The following is a 19,818-nucleotide window of genomic DNA, read 5'->3' on the forward strand; positions in this document are numbered from 1 at the left end:
AATCTTATTAACCATTTCAGCATTTGTTAAATCCCTACCCAATGCATGCAAAAAGTGATTATTTGTGTGAATCTTGTGTACATATCAGAAATAGATTCATTTGGTTTCATACGAAACAGTTCATAATCATGCAATAATATATTGAGTCTAGATTGTTTAACCTCATTAGTCCCCTCATATGTTATACAAAGTCTATCTCATATGTCCTTTCCACTTTTGCAAGTGGAAACCTATATGTAGTCTTCTGATTTTAAAGCATAAAAGAAATTATTCAAGCATTTGGCGTTTAGTTGTGCTAAGTCACGTTCTTTTACTGTCCAGTTTGCAAAAGGTGTTTCAACTCTAACTCCATCAACTAATCTAGTTGGTTTTATATATCCTTTCCGGACTAAGATCCACATACGATAATTAAGTGACTGTAAGAAAGTAGACATGCGTGTTTTATAAAAATCAAAAGGTATATTGCCAAACAATGGAGGTCTAATAATAGAGTAACCCTCAGGTGTGTTTCTGTTTCTAAATGTAACCATCTACGTTAATCAAAAAGTAGTCTAAACCTTATGATTTTGAAACAAGGCTCTGATACCACTTGTGGAAATTCATTCACTATGAATTAGGTTGTTAAACCTAAGCTTATGTCCTAAGGCTATCCAAGAGGGGGGTGAATTGGTATTTTAAAAAATTATCCCTTTTGAATATGTTGAACTGAAAATAAACTTTAATGAATTTTTAGAAAAAAAATTTCAACCACAATTTTTAGAACTAAATAAAATGCTGAAAATAAAAAGTAGTAAAAATTTAAAAGACATAGGACTTATAGTGGTTCGGTCTAAACCAGACCTACATCCACTCCCCGGAGGCACCCTCCGAGTATTGCACTAATACCACTAGTGACTCTCCTTTAGCACCCACAGCAAGGCGGAGAACCCTTTACAAAAACTCTTTCCACCACTACCCGGTGCGGTAGAGAACCGTCTTCCTTTTACACTTATCCCCAATATTGGCAGAGAACCTTCCGTCCTTTCACACTCTCCTAGTGTGGGCAGAGAACCCTTCGTCCTTTCACACTCTCCTAGTATAATCATGGCAAAATTTGCTAACAAGTCATATACATTAATTAGTTTAAATAAATTAGGAATATTTAAATATAGCATATGATTCATTAATTTTGAGCCGTTCATGCGGCACTTCCAGAAAAGCCAACAGCAGATATTGCAACTATTCTTATTCCTGTTCCCTGTATACGAGAAGGCGCCCCTCTTGCGTTCCAGAGGCGAACCAAGCAGCCACGGTCCGGACAGTCTTCCCTCTCGCGTCAGAAACCAATTTCACGTGAGCTCGCCGCCGGCCTGCCGTCCTAACCGAAAGTCCTCTCTCTCGCGTGAGAACCCACCTGGGCGTGAGCTTGCCGCTGGCCGCCGAAAGTCCTCCCTTCACGTGCGGTTTGAGAGCCCTCGTCTAAAGTTGTGAATGCAATTGAACTTCTTTTGTAGTGATTATAATTCTCTGGAGATTTTTCACACAGTTCACCTGGGTTCTTATTGTGGCTGTAATGTTTGGGTCTCTTACTTTTTCTTTCTCTCTTCTGGGCGCTTTTGAAAGGATCTGCTTTTTGTTCTGGATCCGACATGGCTGAATCCTCCTCCTTCTTTTGGCCGGAAACTTTACTGTTTTACATTACCTATCAGTTTTGGTTTTTATCCATTTATTGCAGTTTCATTTATTTGATATTACGTTGTAGGAGTTGTTTTGATTTGCATTATTTTGTAATTTAGATGTTCTGATCGAGTTCGACAGCGAGAACTGATATTGAAATTTATTGTCCTTGTTTCTTCAAAAACGTAGGTGATGTGTTAAGGTCGATCTCTTTAACTGTGATGTATTGAGAATGAGTGTTTTTTTAGCCTTGTGATTATGTGCAGTTGGAGTAAGTCATAATGTTCTTCGAGGATTGACAATGAATGTTGTATAACTGTTGAATTCGCTTATTTAAGACATTATACCTCCCTCCCTTTTTATCCTGTCACATTATCCTCTTCTCATCATAGATTTGGATTGAAAAGAAAGAAAAAGTTAATTACGAAAAACTATTGTCATCCTTGTGTTCTTGACTCGAGCAAATTTTTAGATCCCTGCAATTGCTAGAAACAAGCTCTGTTTGTTTTTTATATCAATCGAAAGAAGGAAAATAAAGTGAGAAGGGGTGGCGTTCACAACAAATATATGAAAGAAAAAAATTATATATGCTTGGAAAAATCAACTATTGTTTCATTCATAATAGATATAAATAGATACAAAATATAAAATATAAGAACGCCTAAAAAATAGCTATCCATCTTCTTAATAACGGTAAGGAACCTAATTCTTAAGTACAACAATCACAACAACAACATCAGGCCTTTGTTCCACTACGTGGGGTCGGCTACATGAATCCTTTTTCGCCATTGTGTCCGTTTAAAAGTCAAATTCTCATTTAAATCTAATAATGAAAGATCATTTCTAATATTTTCTAACCAAATCTTTTTAGGTTTACCTCTACCTTTCTTAACATAAATCAAATCTAATGCCTCAACTTTCCTAACCGGATCATTGACAGGCCTCCGTTTAATGTGACCAAACCATCTAAGGAGACTCTCTCTAATCTTATCTTCAACTGGAGCTACTCCAACCTTTTTATGTATATGCTCATTTCGTATCCTATCTCTAAGGGTCAAGCCACTCATCCACCTAAGCATCCTCATCTCTGCAACACTTAACTTAGTGTAACCTAATTCTTAAGTATTAGGAGATTATTTTAAACTATCTGTAATGATAAGAGATGATAGATCATCAAATTTAAAATAAACATCCAACCATTACAGGCTCGTCAAAATCCTAGAGGGCCCTAACAGTTCCATTTGCCAGCCTAAATAGATGGACTGGCTAATTTAATCCTCCTAGACCACTCATTAAATAAATCATTGCACCTACAGTCCAACTGACTCTTAGGAGGAGCATGAATGAATGTGAGCCAAACATATCATAGTACATTGAAGTAATCAGATACAGTTAATTTCTATCAGAGGCAAAACCGAAGATTTTACTTATAGAATTTATGACGAAGTAGTATACAGAAACTCCTAAACTGCGACAAACGTCATACAAGGAACTCCTCACAAAATTTTATGTAAGGAATACTTTATGACCCTTTATTTTATTTTGAAGTTCTTTTTTATCTTAACATTAGCTTCTGTCAATTTTAGAGACACGTGAACACAAATTACAATGCAAGGGTGATAAAGTATTCTTCTTATGGAATTTTTTAATGAATTACTACAAGATTGTTGTCCTAATACGGTTAATATCGATGTACTCATACATTCTTGCAGCTTAACCCTGTCAGCATCAAGTCAGTCAAATTCACTATTACAAAATGTGCTTTTTTGTTCCATGTCATTTATCACAATTGACTAAACATAACCATTTCTTGAGATCTATCCTTTAATCTCTTTGTAGCATTGATTGATGATATTTTTAGCAGAATCATGGTAATCATCAAGATAATTTAATTTCTAGAATAAAACTTCTATTTATTGTCAATTAGAAGCCTTATTTTTAGAAACTAGCTAAAAACATCAATATAATAGACTGCCATGAAAATAATCTATAGCAACAAGCAATTTCCTGTCAGCTACAGTAACATAAACAAACCATTGAAAGCACACAAACATGACAAAGAAAGAATGTAAGCTGAGGCTTTTTATACAAATTAATGCAAATAGCACAATACTTGCAAAGAAACATAAAACTGGCTGAAATGGTATAATAGCCTGCATTAGGTTGATGTTCTTCATTCACTGCTTTAAGGTAGAGGAATTAGATACCAAGAGTAGATGAAATAGTATCATCTTAGCATAAATAAAATCTGCATAAAAGTAATTAACTGATGTGAAACCATGCAAGTAAAGAAGAACTGCTTAGGGATGTTAATATTTGATTACTAAAGCTTTACTAGTTATAGACTTCTTATTCTCCCAAATTAGGCTTTTAGAATTGTCAAGTAGAAATTATGTAAGGCATGCAGTTACAACTAGATTAACAGATGCTTACAATTTAACAACATAAAATAGAGAGAGTAATGTTACGACAAAGAAACACTAATCCACAGTTTAACAAATAGATTTGCTCACCTTGGGTCCCTCACTCACACACTTGGTGGAGATGCTTTAGTGGGGGAAGATTGAGAACAAGCTTAGCGATGCCAATAGAAGACAAATGACGCTCAAGGTGTAAGTCGTTGGAGAGGTGGCCGGCGGTGGGGAATCCATGAGTTGACTAGTGAGTATCCAACGCCTAGCAAGAAGGCGCTCCTCGATAAAAGGCCCTAGTGTAAGAGAATGTGATCCTTATGTAAGATATAATTCTCCACGGAATCGTCTGCGTCGGGATTTATGTCAAAGAAAGAAGATCCGATAATACTTGTTCGTCCTTGATCATCATATAAGAAGCCATGGTCGAATTCCGTATCGGCCATGCATAGCGATGGTCGCGGTTGGAGAAGAACATTCTTGAGATTTGTGAGGAGTTGGGGAGAGGATGGTGGAAGATGACTTGAGGAGGGTGAGGGGCGGCTAGGGTTAGGGCTTCCTTTGGGTTAAAGCCATGTGGTGGGGGGGAAAGGTTAGATTAAAAATCTGAATTTTGAATTTCAGATTTTCTTTAGAGAGGCGGAGCCAAATTAAATTCAAATCAACCCAATTAAGTGGTTAATGGGGCCGACGGCTATTAGGGAATTTAGGAGGGGATTAATTGTTGCTTAGGTGGCAAAGTGGAAAGAGAGAGGGGAGAGGAGGGGGCCGGCCCTATGGGGGTTTAAAATTGTGTCTAGGTTCAATATAAGTGGGGCCCAAGTGATTGAATATTTAATTAAATCAAATTATGAATTAAATTCATATTTGATTAGATATGAATGGTTTCCTAATTTGGTTTCATCACTTAGGAAGGTATTTGAAATTTAAATTTCAAATTGAATTCAATTAGGAAACTTCCTAAATAACAAGGAGTTAATTTAGGAAAGTAATGAAAGCTTACTTGAATTTGAAATTCAAACTCCAAGGCTTAGCCTTGGATTGGCCGGTGGGTGGGGCTCCAATGGAGCCGGAGGCTTTGGAGTTGGCTCCGGTGGAAGGGAGGTGGAGGGATTTGTGGGAAGGTGAGGGAAGGGGATACGGGGTGAAGGGGGGGGGGGGAGGGAAGACGCGGGGTGTGTTGTCCTGTGGCAAGTAGGCGGGTTTGGAGGTGGGGACGGCTAGAAGAAAAGAGAAAAGGGGAAGAAAAAAAAGAACCAAGAGCTCCCACGAAGGGGGCTGTTGGGTAGTCTGTGTGAGCCTCTCCTAGGTTACTCCTTTCATCGGGAACTCACAAAGAGATCATGAGCAAAAGCTGAATTTTTCATATCAATAATCATCATCATTCAAAGTAAATGACCACTATATATAGGTCTCAACAAAAGAAAACAAAAGGACTCATATGCCCCATGGGCTACAACAAAGACTCAACACCCCATAAGGGTAAACTAGTAAACTGATAATATCAAATAAAACGATACATGGAAATAAATCAAAAATATATGCTCTGAATCGTAGCTATCGATCTTCGATTACTCCGATGGTACACATGTCGAAATCTCTGACTGATGTCCTCATCATTCTTCACATATGGGAGAAAACTCAACCCCGTCGAGTGATCATCTCTGGAGCTCTCATACTACTCTAGTAAGTCGGGGTCCAATCGCTGCAGCTCGTCACGATCAACCCATGTGTTCTCCGCCTCCGGTTTCCCAGCCCATTGAATTAGATACCTTTGTTGACCACCGTTTCTAGTGGAAATGATTTCATCACTAAGTATTGCCTCAATCTTCTCTGTATTGGGTAAAATAGGTAATTTTTGGGAGTGGAGGTATCAGGTAGGTTGGGGTTCTCACTAGGTGGGTTCATATAAGGCTCATTATTTAGTGGATTAGGAGGGTTAAACTCTGGACCCTCAAAGGCTACAAGATCTTCTATGTTAAACAATGATTACTGTTAAAACCTTCAGGAAGGTCTAACACATAAGCATTACTATTTAGTTTTGCTGTTATTTTGAAAGGTCCAGCGCTTCTAGCATGTAACTTTTTAACGGTCCCTTGTGGGAACCGCACCGGACAAATCCGAACCATTACAAAATCTCCAATATCAAATTTTTTGAACCGTCTCTTGAGATCAGCATTAAGTTTATAACTAGCATTGCTTTTGTTAATCTTTGTATTAATATACTTATGCAATTCTTGAAGATGAGATGCAAATGTGATGCAAGAGACTCGGTGTGCTTGATGAATGACAAGAATTGTGAGCTTACACAAAAGTTTTAAATAGAGATAATTTCGACAGAAAACAGACACATAAACATACAGACTCACAAGCAAACATAGATGGAATAAAGATGGATTAGTCACAAAATGAGAGGATATAAAGTGTTCTGGTCTAACGGAACTGGTGTAGGAGGAGCACTGAAGACATCCTTAGCTACAAGGGCATTTCTATTGGAATTTTCATCTAGGGTCTTAGATAGTCTCCTAGGGGCAGCAGTGTAATCTAGCAAATTCATCTAACTAGGAGAGAGATGGTCCTTAACATGGAAGGACAAGAATATAGCGAGCAAAATGAATGAATCAAGAACAAGATAAGATGATGGGTCCTAACTCACAATCATAATGGGATAGCCCAAAGAGTCACCAGCAGGTATGAGACTCAAAAGATGGGGTAGAGTGTCCAAAACAGATGTGGGTACAACAGTTAGAGAGATGTCATGAGAGTATGGGCTAAAACTCTCTCTAACATTAATGTCAGTACGAAGAATGGAGAGGTTAGTCCAATCAAGAAAGACACACTCGTTCAAATGTAAATCTAGAGGAGCAACTTCTAAAATAGACTCCAATAAAATAAGAGAAGGCTCATTATTCAAATTTGGCTCAGAAATTTTCAAACTCAAAGTACTGTCTTCCAAAATCATATTATTATCCTCAATAGAATCAGATTTGGTTATAACCCTAAGATCAATGGATTTATGGTCAATTAAATCGGGGTTTAATTCAGGTAGTGAATTCAATGGACTCAATTCCAACTCGAGACTATCCACATCGCCATCAGAATTCGAAATTAAATCAAAATTAAATCAGAATTATTCAGAGTCATCTCAGTAGGAGATACGATTAAGTCAGAACCTTCCGAATTTAATTTCAATGTGTTCACGGTCAGATCAGCTCCTTTCGATATCAAATTAATATATTCCAGGCAGACCTTATCCAACGGGATATCATTGATTGGATTAGAATCAGGAAAGGTTAAGGTATCAATGTTCAAAGGTTCTAAATTTCCTAAATCAGGGTATAAGTCATGCCGAGAGTCAAATTCAATCACTTCAGTTTCATCCTCAAAGAATTTCTCATTGTCAATGATATCATTAGTATCCATGAAATGGATGCACTCAGTCTCAGGTTCAGGGAGTTTATCCTTTGCAGTGATTCTTTTGGGTACAATTACACTTGCAAGGTCAAGGATTGGAGTTACCAAAGGTTGGATAGCCTTAGAATCCTTACTGATTTTAAAGGTGGTAAAGTTACTCGTGGAGAGGTGAATCGGGATTCACCACGCAGAGAGGACTCGTGTTCAGACAAAGTTGACTGGGATGGCTAGGAGTCAGCTCAAGTTGGGAGTCATATGGGACCGATTCAACAGAAGACCCAATAGAGGGTCGGCCATCAAGGCTAGGTGCAGACCTATAGGGTGGAGCAGCAACCTTGGTGTTACTAAAGGATGGGTGGACATAAGTAGGGGAAAGATATTTTAATCCAAGTTCTCGTCTCATGCTTTTCCAATCGGAAGTAGGGTATTCGCCACGAGAGTCTTATGATCTTCCAACCTCATCTAAAATTGGCGAGCACTACCGCTCAGGTGAGACTCCGCAATGCTAACCTAGCTAGACTTAGGGATATCATGTGATTCAAATAGTCCTCTAATTGTCTAACTCATTACCTAAAATAGTAAGGGTCCGAGGAACCATCAAAGGTGGGTAGACAGTAATGTGACTTTAAGTGAAGTTGTTGTGGCTTAGGCTCAGGTCTAGGTTGATAAGTGGAATGGGGTACCTTCCGACTAGTATGAATAAACGAATGGGGCACGTACCTAGCGTGGGGAGAGTCAACATGTTTCTCCCTCATAGTTTTAATCATAAAGCCCACTAGGTTAACAAGGTCATCTAACTTTTTTTGAAGTCCTATCGGGTCCATTGGGAAGCGCTAAGATGCCTAATGAAGATTGGGTGTAAGGGATAATACTCTACGAGGAGAAAACACCATTATGACACGCTATATGGTGCAGGAAATTACTGGACAGCAAGCTACAAGGGAGACTTAATTGATCTAGGCAATTAGGATGGTTGTGGGGTCGAGGACAACACCTAAACACTTAACCAAACTCACCTAAAGATCACTAGATGGTGCAAGAACGGTTTGGACAGTAAGCTACACTATTGGTTTTAAGTCACTAGGTGTTTAGGAAGGTTGCTAAGGCTCGGACAACACTAAGACACTAAATGTGCACACCTACAATGCAACTAAATGATGCAGAAATGACAAAAACAGCAAACTACAACAATGGGTTAGGTTGCCTTGATGTTTGGGTGGGTTGCTAGGATGTAGGCAGCACCTAAACACTAGGTTACACTAACCTAAAGGCCTCTAAATGGTGCAGAATTTTAAAGGACAGCAAACATGCGATGTATTAAATGATATAATTGCAATGTTAGAATAACTAGTTAGGCCTAACAATGTCAAGTTGAAACTTCTAATTGAAACCTAACACATGCAAGAGCAACCATTCTCCGATACCAAGATGATGTGAGACCATGCAAGTTAAGAAGAACTGATTAGGGATGTTAATATTTGATTACTAAAGCTTTACTAGTTATATACTTCTTATTCTCCCAAATTAGGCTTTTAGAATTATCAAGTAGAAATTATGTAAGGCATGCGGTTACAACTAGATTAACATGATGCTTTCAATTTAACAACATAAAATAGAGAAAGTAATGTTACGACAAAGAAACACTAATCCACGGTTTAACAAATAGATTTGCTCACCTTGGGTCCCTCGCTCACACTCTTGGTGGGGTGCTTTAGTGGGGGAAGATTGAGAACAAGCTTAGCGAAGGCACTAGAAGACAAATGACGCCCAAGGTGTAGTTCATTGGAGAGGTGGCCGACAGCGGGGAATCCACGAGTTGACTAGTGAGTATCCAACGTAGGGGTGTCAATTTCGGGTCACGGGTCGGGTTCGGGTCATACCCGGAATTGACCCGGCACTATTCGAGTTCGGGTCAACCAGACCCGTTCTTACAAACGGGTTGATTTTCCGGACCTGAACCGACTCGTTTAGGATTTAGAGTCACGCGATGCCAGTAATGCGAAGAGTCGCGGACGCGATGCCAGTCACGCTAACTATTTTTGGTGATGCGACTCGATGCCGGTCAAGCGGACGGCAGACGCTAGTCGCGGACTAGCCACGTGGACGCGATGCGACTCAGGGCAGGTGGGCAGGAGGACCGCGGGTCAGGCGGGGCAACCCAAACTTGACCCGGTTTTGCTAACTGGTCTGTTTTCTAGACTCAAACCCGATCCGCTTTGGGTTCAGGTCAACCCAAACTCAAAATTTTCGGGTTGGGTTTGGGTTGGGTTTTCCAGTCGGGTCCAATATTGACACCCCTAATCCAACTTTTAGCAAGAAGGTGCTCCTCGATAGAAGGTTCTAGCGTAAGAGAATGTGATCCCTATAATTCTCCACTGAATCGTCTTCGTCGGGATTTATGTCAAAGAAAGAAGATCCGAGAATACTTGTTCGTCCTTGATCATCATATAAGAAGCCATGGTCGAATTCCGGATCAGCTATGCATAGCGGTGGTGGCGGTTGGAGAAGAACAATCTTGAGATTTGTGAGGCGGAGGGGAGAGGATGGTTGAAGATGACTTGGGGAGGGTGAGGGGCGGCTAGGGTTAGGGTTTCCTTTGGGTTAAGCCAAGTGGTGGGGGGGGGGGGGGGGGGGAAGGTGAGAAGAAAAATCTGAATTCTGAATTTCAGATTTTCTTTAGAGAGGGGGAGCCAAAATTAAATTCAAATCAACCCAATTAAGGGGTTAATGGGGTCGGCGGCTATTAGGGAATTTAGGAGGGGATTAATTTTTGCTTAGGTGGCAAAGTGGAGAGAGGGGGGCGGCCTTATGGGGGTTTAAAATTGTGTCTAGGTTCAATGTAAGTGGGGCCCAAGTGATTGAATTTTTAATTAAATCAAATTCTGAATTAAATTCAGATTTGATTAGATTTGAATGGTTTCCTAATTGGGTTGCATCACTTTGGAAGGTATTTGAAATTCAAATTTCAAATTGAATTCAATTAGGAAACTTCCTAAATGACAAGGGGTTAATTTAGGAAAGTAATGAAAGTTTACTTGAATTTGAAATTCAAACTCCAAGGCTTAGCCTTGGATTGGCCGTCGGGTCGGGCTCCAATGGAGCCGGCGGCTTTGGTGTTGGCTCTGGTGGAAGGGAGGTGGGAGGGATTTAGTGGGACGGGTGAGGGGAAAGGGGATCTGGTGGGCAGTAGGCGGGTTGGGAGGTGGGGATGGCTAGAAGAAGGGGGGGGGGGGAGACGTTGGGGTGTTGGCTGGCGGCAAGTAGGTGGGTTGGGAGGTGGGGACAGCTAGAAGAAAAGAGAAAAGGGGAAGAAAAAATAAAAAACCAAGAGCTTCCATGAAGGGGCTGTTGGGTAGTCCGTGTTAGTCGCTCCTAGGCTACTCCTCTCCTCGAGAACGCACAAAGTGATCATGAGCAAAAGCTGAATTTTTCATATCAATAATCATCATCATTCAAAGTAAAGGACCTCTATTTATAGGTCTTAACAAAAGAAAACAAAAGGACTCATGTGCCCCATCGGCTACAACAAAGACTCAACACCCCATAAGGGTAAACTAGTAAACTGAAAATATCAAATAGAACGATACATGGAAATAAATAAAAAATATATGCTCCGAATCGTAGCCCTCGATCTACGATTCTTCCGATGGTACACATGTCGAAATCTCTGACTGATGTCCTCATCATTAACATTTGTAAATCAAGTTTTGAAATGTAAAATTAGGAGGGCTAAAGAAAATTCCAACCATTAAAGAAATACACATATGCTATACCATTCAAAGAAGGTGAATTCGACCCGCAAAGAAGTTGACAAGTTTGAAAGAGTTTTAATTCAAATTTTATATTTTTTTTTCTAATAATAACATTTTGAAGGCTATGCTGGCTATTCATATAAAGGAGGTCAAGATAATGGAGAAAAATAAAGTCTTCAATTCTTATCCAATCTTATCAAAATTAGTTTATTAAATTTTAGATTTACTTTAACTAATCAATCAGTTATTATATTGCACTTATTTCAAAGAAAAATTAATGGTTATTTCATAAGAAAATGTCCAAAAACTATAACAATTAAGTGGAAGAAGGGAAGTTATATGATTAAACTATGTCCGCATTTGGATACATCACATTATCATATTTGTTCAAATTGTAAGCAATTGTGATAAAGCTTAAGTTCATTAGATTCATAAAGGAAGAAGAAAAAAAAAAAAAACTAAAAGGGTTGTTTTTAGAGAAGCAAAAGAAAGATTTTTCAGAAAAAAAGTTATATCTGCATTAAATCCTCAAAAAAACTTGATTGAAAGATGCTACTAACTCAAAAGCATTCAATAGTGAGATCTCCATTAAAAATATGAAAGATTTAATTTCTATTCCAAAAATTTACTTTTAACAAAAAAATAAATTCTAAAATGAATACCACGTCGTGAGTTCTTCTGATACAACTGGAACATCATCATAGAAAAAAGATGACTGACTGTTTCGAAAATGTTCTTCATTTCTAAGCAAAGAAGAAATGGCTATGATATACAATTACGGACATGGACATGGCAACACAGATATGACACGACACGAATACAAACACGTTAATTATTAAAAATATAGGACACATACGGGTTAGACAATGTATTATAATTTTTATATTTTAAAAATAATATAAAAATTGAATAAGTATAATGTTAAAAATAATTTAGAAATAATAAGTTATTTAACTAGAATTTGTGTTTAAAATGATTAATATTATGATGTCGAGATTTAGGCGTCGATGTCATGTAGTAGACATCGAGAAAGGAGAAGATAATACTGTCAAGAGTCGGACATCAATGTTATGTAGTAAGTACCGGACATTGATGTCAAGAGGGCATTTGTAGTCAATGTTAAGAGGATATTGGTCGTCGATGTTAAGATGACATCTGTGGGTATCCTAAAGGATTCTGCTTATGGGGTTCGAATGCAAAGGGTACGACCGCACTATCCCGTAGGACAAAATGATCATAGGCCTTTACATTCGACACAAGCTGGCCGATGGATGAGCAGATGAAGTTATACATACGATTAACCATGGAAGATAGCGGCTTTCACCTACACACCTCGATGGATAATAATATGTATGACCCAAAAGTCACAAGATTTCCCCCATTCGATACATCAGCTCGAATGAGGTTTATTGGATGTGAGGATCGGTCTCCCACTGGCGCAAGCCCCCGTGGTTAATTACATCTAAGCTTTGACCTAGGTAAACTCTCGATTAAGGGTGTTGTATTATTCTCTTCTTAATTTGATGTGTAGAGAAAGTTCTTAGGTTCTATTTTGAAAGAAAATGAACTATTTTCTTTATCCTTAGTGATGATTAGACTTTTTAAATGAATAAAGATGTGATTAAAATTTTGAGTTTAAAAGAACCAAGATCAGATTACTATCCTAAGAGAAATGACAGACTCAAAACACACCAGAAGTGAAAGACACACCGAGGGGTGTACGACCTGGGCTTATGCTTGCCTGGAGTGAGCCGCCAGCTAACATCCTAAACACAATCAATCGTCCTATATATGTACAAGATAGGAAAGCTCTATCCTAAGGAATCAAGGATTTGTAATTTAAAAGGTTTAAATTAGAGACTCTGTAATATACAAAAGAATATACCTAGTGCCATGTATGATACATGAAATAAATGCATAAGTAAAAATATCCTTAGGTTTACTGATGTAATGCATGCATGTAAGGTGCACTGTGAAGTAAAGTGTGTAAAAAATGCATGCATGACATTCATATTAAAGAAAAAATAAATAAACACACCAAGGGTACCATCCAGGCAAGGTACCCATATCACATCACAATAGAAAATCATCTTAACAGTGCCCACTTCGTGTGGGAAAATAATAATGCCCACTTCGTGTGGGAAAACAACGATGCCCACTTTGTGTGGGAAAATAACGATGCCCATGGCACAAATAGGTGGTCTACACTACAGACCTAAATGACCCTAATGGTCTCTAAGGCTCACAGAAGGTGGGGGGTATCATACCCAAAACCGAGAGAAAATGGAATATCATAGCGGTGTCCATTTCGTGTGGGAAAATAACGATGCATATAGCACAAATGGGTGGGCCTACACTGCAGGCCTAAGGTGACCATAAGGGTTTCTAGGGCTCACAGAAGGGGGCAAGCTTTGACCTATAGGGCCAAAGCTTCGTTAGTGCACTAACCTATAACCAACTACCTAAACATGCTAGAATAGCTATTAACAAGATGTGTGTGATGTGTACAGTTTCGATATATAATTAGGAGTTTAAGTTGCAGAAATTATACCTGATTGTGGCGCAGCCACTTAAAAGCTTCTAAGCAAATGATGTCACTTGATTCTGACTGTGGTGCTGTCACTTAAAAGCTCTTAAGCAAATGATGTCGCTTGATTTTTGACCGTGCAAGACCTGATGTAGCTCGCAAAATAAGATAAAAAAGAAATATACATATGAGCGTAGATGCCATTCAGAAAATAAATGCAGATAAATGAAAATATAACAAACAGGGAATTTAAGGATAGCATTTATATAACATGTGCATATAGTAAACACTGAATAACAAAAGAAAAATATCGGCCTAACTTAGAGTCAGAAGTCGTGTCCTAACAAACCAGTCTAGGTGTATGTGACAAGCTGTGTAGTTTTGGATAGGTCCTATGTAGGATAATTTAGTTAAAGTTATTTGTCTTTTTAATTTGTTAAGGGGCCAAAAGAGAAGTTTTGTTTAAGTTTAAATATTAGTATTTTAGGATTGATTTTATATGTTTTATTTTAGTATTTGATTGATTACCACCTTTGTTTCTCACCGAGGCCGTGAGATTTATTTCACCCTCAATGGGGCTAACTTAATAGCCTCGTAGGCCTGGGTTACCCAGTGATAACCAATTTTGTTGAATTATTTAGTTGGTTGTAAATTAAAAAAAAAGTGAATTTAATGATTTATTATTAATTGAGGTTTGATTCAAATCATTAAAAATCAATTAATTTTAAAGTTTTGTCACTCCATTAAGTCCATTCGTGACGTTATGCCACCAGGCTCGAGGAACCATGCCTCCTTAGGACACTTAGCCCCGCAGCCCGGAGTAGTCCATCCAATAAACTTCATCTTTGGAGTGGTTGTTATGTATTAAGGGGTTTGTTGATTGATTTTAAAAGATTAGCTTAGGGTTTGATTGAGTTTTAGGTGAGTTAGTGAATTTTGAGTTTTAGAAGATTTTTAGCTTAATGAGTTTTAGTTTAGATTTGTTTTTCTAACTCAATCTACATCTTTTAAACTTTAAGTTGGTTATGAGTTTATTATTGGATTGGTTAAATTTGATTTAGATTTATGTTTTAAGTTTGCAATTTAATGATTATAAATGTTAATAATAGCTTAATTAAGAATTGAATATTTTTAATACATTTTAAGAGTTAAATTATGATAGATTTGATTGGTTGGTTATTAACAGGTTAAGGCACACTAAACCTAGGGAAAAATGTCACTAAATTTATGTTCTGACGTCTCTATCCTATAGGGAGCATGCATCCTAAGTCTATGTTATCTAAGACTCGATCCTTAATTTTTGTCCTTAGGTGTCACTAGTGTTATGGGGAACGAAAGGTGATATTTTTCTAACCCTTTTAGACACATTTGACTCGACTACCCACAATACATTCTAAATAAAGTCCAAAGCAGCGAGGGAACGAGTTCTCAAAACTAAACTCAAAACAAGTCTCTCTTTTGTTTCACATTCTTCCAAAATTCAACCTTAGAAGCAAATATTAAAGAAAGCCAATTCATATAAGAAAGATCATTTTTGTTCCAAAAAGGCATCAAAGAGTATTCAACTCAAAGCTAATCATAAAGTTCCAAACCCCAAAATTTACTAATGAAATCTCCAAATGAAACGACATATGAAACCCCTTATCGAAAAGAAAGCAAAACACAAAAAAAACTTTCAAACAAAAACATTCAAGTGCTTTTATATTTGGTGTGGGGTAGAACTATCAAAATTTTCCAATAAGAAAACTTCGCAAATCCTTTTCATTATAAAACATTCATAAAACATTTCCAACAAAAAATCATTCATGAGACCTTCAACGTAAAACAGCTCGTAGATCTTTTTTTTTTTAATCATAAAGCAAACCATAAAGCACCCTAATAAGAAGAAGTATAAGAGGCATGACTATCTACCATAAAACAGATCATAATATCTTTCCATTTTTGTAAGCATTCAATCTTAAAGCGCAAGTAAGAAAAGTTGTAAAATAAATCAAGAAAAGAAAAGGGGGGAGGAGGATAAGAGACTTAACGCATGTTTGCCAAAATTCTATCTTTTGCATAAACTCAAGCAAATAGGGAAGTATTTCATCATCTATCAACTTTTCATGACAAAGCATGTCTTCCAACCATAAGCAAAGACCACTCTTACCCAACATAAGCTTGAAACTCAACAATTGAGTGAAAATGCAACCATTATAAGGAGGTTTTCATATCAACTTACTTTCCCCAAAGGTTAAAAACCATACTCCAACAATGTGATACAAGTAATATCATACCGAATCTCTAAAATGCATACCTATCTTCCAACAAGTTTCCACCTTCATGTTGTATGCCACCAAAAAAAAAAATCCAAATAAACCTTTATCCCAAATTCATGAATTTGCTCTCATGCCAAATACACGACATTTCGCCAAAGGGCTCAAAATCAATTATAATGTTATTGGTAAGGAGAAGAAAAGAGTTTATTTGATGCCAAATTTGCTCTCAAATGCTCAAAAAATATTCCACCATAATTATCAATATCATTTTTCACATAAAATTCAACAAACCCATAAAGGCATAAAGACAGCTCATTATCTCGTTCCAATCTAATATGAACCAAATGCAATTAAGAAGAGACTAATTTGATGCCAATCCACTTTCCCAAAATATTGGAAACAATACATTCCACATATAAATGCCATTTCAAAATGCCAATTGTTTCAGTATTATGTCAAAGACAAATGACCCAATTATGTGACAAAATAATCTCCTAATTCAAATGATTTGAAGCCAAGTGCATCAAACTATCATTTAAGATTGAAAGGAAGAAGTGTAATATCATCCTTTTTCCTTTCTCATAACGAAAATTCATCTTGCAACAACATGATACAAATCACAACGAGAAGACGAAGCAAGTATTACTCAAAGTCAACACAAGTACCCATTTCCCTTTTCATATTTCCCAAGAGGAGCATGTCTCTCTAGTTTGCCACTACAAATGCTTTCTTAAATTCATCACAATCAAGATAAACTCAACCACTCAAATTTTCTTAAAACAAAGCTTCAATACAAGAAAGGTCTCTTTGAGGCATTTCATCAAACATCTCGTATGCATATACTTATATCTTTTTATAAAGAAATGGCTGGATTCTCGTAGCCTTTTAGAGCCCACACATAAAATATTTGAATAACATAACATGCATCATAAATGAATGCCAACTTCACATGCCAAGTGTTCTTCCTTTTTTTTTACAATGTAGAAATCAACAAAGAAAGCTCCACCTGCATCTCATGAAGCCACTCACCCGATCATCCCATTAAAATAAGCATTAACTGATCCAACATAATTTAATATAGAGGACAATGCCAAGTAAGCATTCATAGAGGTCGCAGCATACTAATCTCATGCAAATACCCATTCTAGATGAAAATCACAATATGAAACATTGAGAACTTTGCTTGGATAGTAGAAAACGTAATACCCAACACATTCACATATCATTATCCAACTCATGATCAAAATATTTTCTTAAAAAAAAAATAAAACTTTGAGAAATCTGAAACCAAACTCGTTGCTCATGTCCCCAAAGAAAGGAAAGAAAATATGTGAAGAAGAAGAAGGAGAAGAAAGAAATCACCTGCCCTAGGGAAGAAGAAGAAGCTTTGGGTCGCACAAGAGAGGCCAGCGAATCTGGTGTTGGGTTCGGCAAGAGGTCAATGGAGAGGGCTTCGACTTCCTCCTCTCTTCGTTCAGGTGAGAGAGGCGGAGGAGCAGGGGTCTGCTAGGGCTTCCGACCAAAAAGAGAGGAAAGAGGGACTGGGCTTCCAGCCTCTGGTTTCAAACAGGAGAAGGCGACGGGAGATAGAGGAGCTCCATTTGGATCGGCTACTTGGGGCTTACGCGAGAGAGAGAGCATCGGGAGAGCAAGGAGAGGGCCTCGGTTCTTCTCTTGGGATTCACGAACCAGCGGGAGAGAAAGGGAGAGCTCGGGCCTTCGAATGCCAAAGACGGGAGAGAGGAAAGAGGGCTCCAAAGAGGTGAGACCGGCATTGGTCTTCTCTAGGGTTTGCGAACAGTAGCTATGGGAGAGAGGGGGACTCGGCGTCGCCTGGAGCTCGTGAACCAGAGAGAGAGGGAACGGGGCGCGAATGGCCAAAATCCAAGGCTTCGTCAAAGCCTTCTAAACGTCTCCCGACGTTCTGCCCCGCTCGAAACACAAAAAATGTTCTGCCCCGCTCTGGCTTCGACAGCCGATGCCTGAGCAAATACCGAAATAAGGAGGCACGCGACTGAGATCTCTGTCCACGACAGGTTTCGGGTTTTGGGGAGATCAGAGCCGTTAGACCAAATTTCTTGATATGACCATGGGATTCAAATGGCTTGGAAAGTTAATTAAGTTTTAGTTAAAATTTAGATCGGCCTATTGAGCTGAAATTTAGTTCAAATCAAAACCCATTTCAACTCAATTCGATCTAGGTTTGGGTTTGAGTAGGTTCAAATTGAGCATAAGTTTACTCGACACGAACAAATTAATTCAATAAAAATCAAACTCAAATCGACGCCGATTTGGATCGAATCGAGCTCAACAAGGCTCGCTCAACTCAATCGAACGTGCTCGAGGGCAAATAAAAAATAATAATAATAAAAAAAGAAGTTAACAAAAACGAGGTCAACAACATCGGACAAAGATGACCTATCAAGCTATGGATATAGAAATTCCTAGCATCGAGCATCAATATCAAGATAGTGTCAGACTTTGATGTTGAGATTGTTTTGAAATGTCGTTGTTGTAAAAATGAAAATGAGAATATTCGATAAATGGAGTATTGAGTGCGAACGATTGATTTGATGTTGTGAAGAGGAAATAAAAGTTTTAGTTTTATATTTTAAATAAAAAATATTAAATACAATTTTTTTTAAATTCATAAAATATTTAAGGCATGTGTGTCCGACATGCATGTCCAATTTGTATTTAATATTTTTTAATTAGACACATTATTGGCGTGTTCGACACATGTCGGAGGTGTTTCAGACGCTTGTCATGTCGAATACGTATCGGACACTGCACGCCTCTTTGAGGAGAAGTGTTGGTGCATCATAGAGAAATGGAGAAAGATCATTACCTTCGTGGAAAACTCTCGTCACGATTTTCTATCCAACAGGAACAACTTCTTAGATCAAGGCGAAGAAGCTTCTTCAGCGACTCTTTCAGTACTCTTCTTCATGCGAACTACGTCGCGAGCACTTCTGATTGAATAGGAACAGTGTCATACAAGAAGATGAATGACTCTTTCAAAAATGTTCTTCATGCGAAGCAAAGAAGAAATGGTCGTGAAGAGGTTTAAAGCTAAGTGGCTATGGGATCCAAAGAGCCATGAAATCAGATTGTGTAGATTTATTTTAATTTAAAACCTAGGGAGATCATAGGTAGAATTGAAGCCAACTTAATATAACAGTGTCATATCCTCCCATCTTTTTGCCAAGAAGCATGCATGTTCTATATTTTGTTGTTGGTAGGGATGTTATCTAAGATTTATATCATTATAAATAACAAATCTAAATAAAACCATTTCCAACACTGCACAATATGATTGGTAGAGAGTTCTGTTCTATTACTTATGATCACAAGGTTAAAATCAATGAGAAAATTTCAAAATTTAAACTATTTCTAAATAGAAATACTTAAACCTGTTGATGATAATAACTTTATTTTGCACAAATTTTAAGAACTGCAAAGCAAACATTAAACAACACTACACAAAAAAAGTTTTCCTATATTAGATTTACGTAAAACTAATTGCCTACTAAAACCAGGAAGGAATAAATTGTCAAACGTGGAAGGCTATTACCTTTATGCTTCTAAAGAAATTATTGAAATCATAATACTTAAGGAAAGCTTATAGGTAGATTTAAGGGTTAATTAAATGTGAAATTTCATTAAATCCTAAAAATTCAGTAAGGTTAACTATGTTGGTCAAAGTTGTTCACCTACGTGAGTTTAATTTAAAATGAAAGATCAAGATATTATAAATTGTTTTATTGAAAAATCTTCCGGCTTATGTACTTAATAACTAT

General features: G+C 37.6%; 1 protein-coding gene across 2 annotated transcripts in view; it reads left to right on the top strand.

Moving 5' to 3' along the window:
- Positions 1-1,186: 1,186 nt before the first annotated feature.
- The window catches only part of LOC110107851 (uncharacterized protein At4g29660), a 37,547-nt gene continuing 18,915 nt past the window's right edge, over positions 1,187-19,818 (top strand). The window contains exon 1 of one of the 2 annotated variants that reach the window (XM_020838276.2): positions 1,187-1,549. The gene's annotated coding sequence lies outside the window, so the exon portion shown is untranslated. The remainder of the gene's footprint in view (positions 1,550-19,818) is intronic. The other variant, XM_020838275.2, reaches the window with a different exon arrangement.

The sequence above is a fragment of the Dendrobium catenatum genome, unplaced genomic scaffold (genome assembly GCF_001605985.2).
Source record: "Dendrobium catenatum unplaced genomic scaffold, ASM160598v2 fragScaff_scaffold_847, whole genome shotgun sequence".
Taxonomy (NCBI): domain Eukaryota; kingdom Viridiplantae; phylum Streptophyta; class Magnoliopsida; order Asparagales; family Orchidaceae; genus Dendrobium; species Dendrobium catenatum.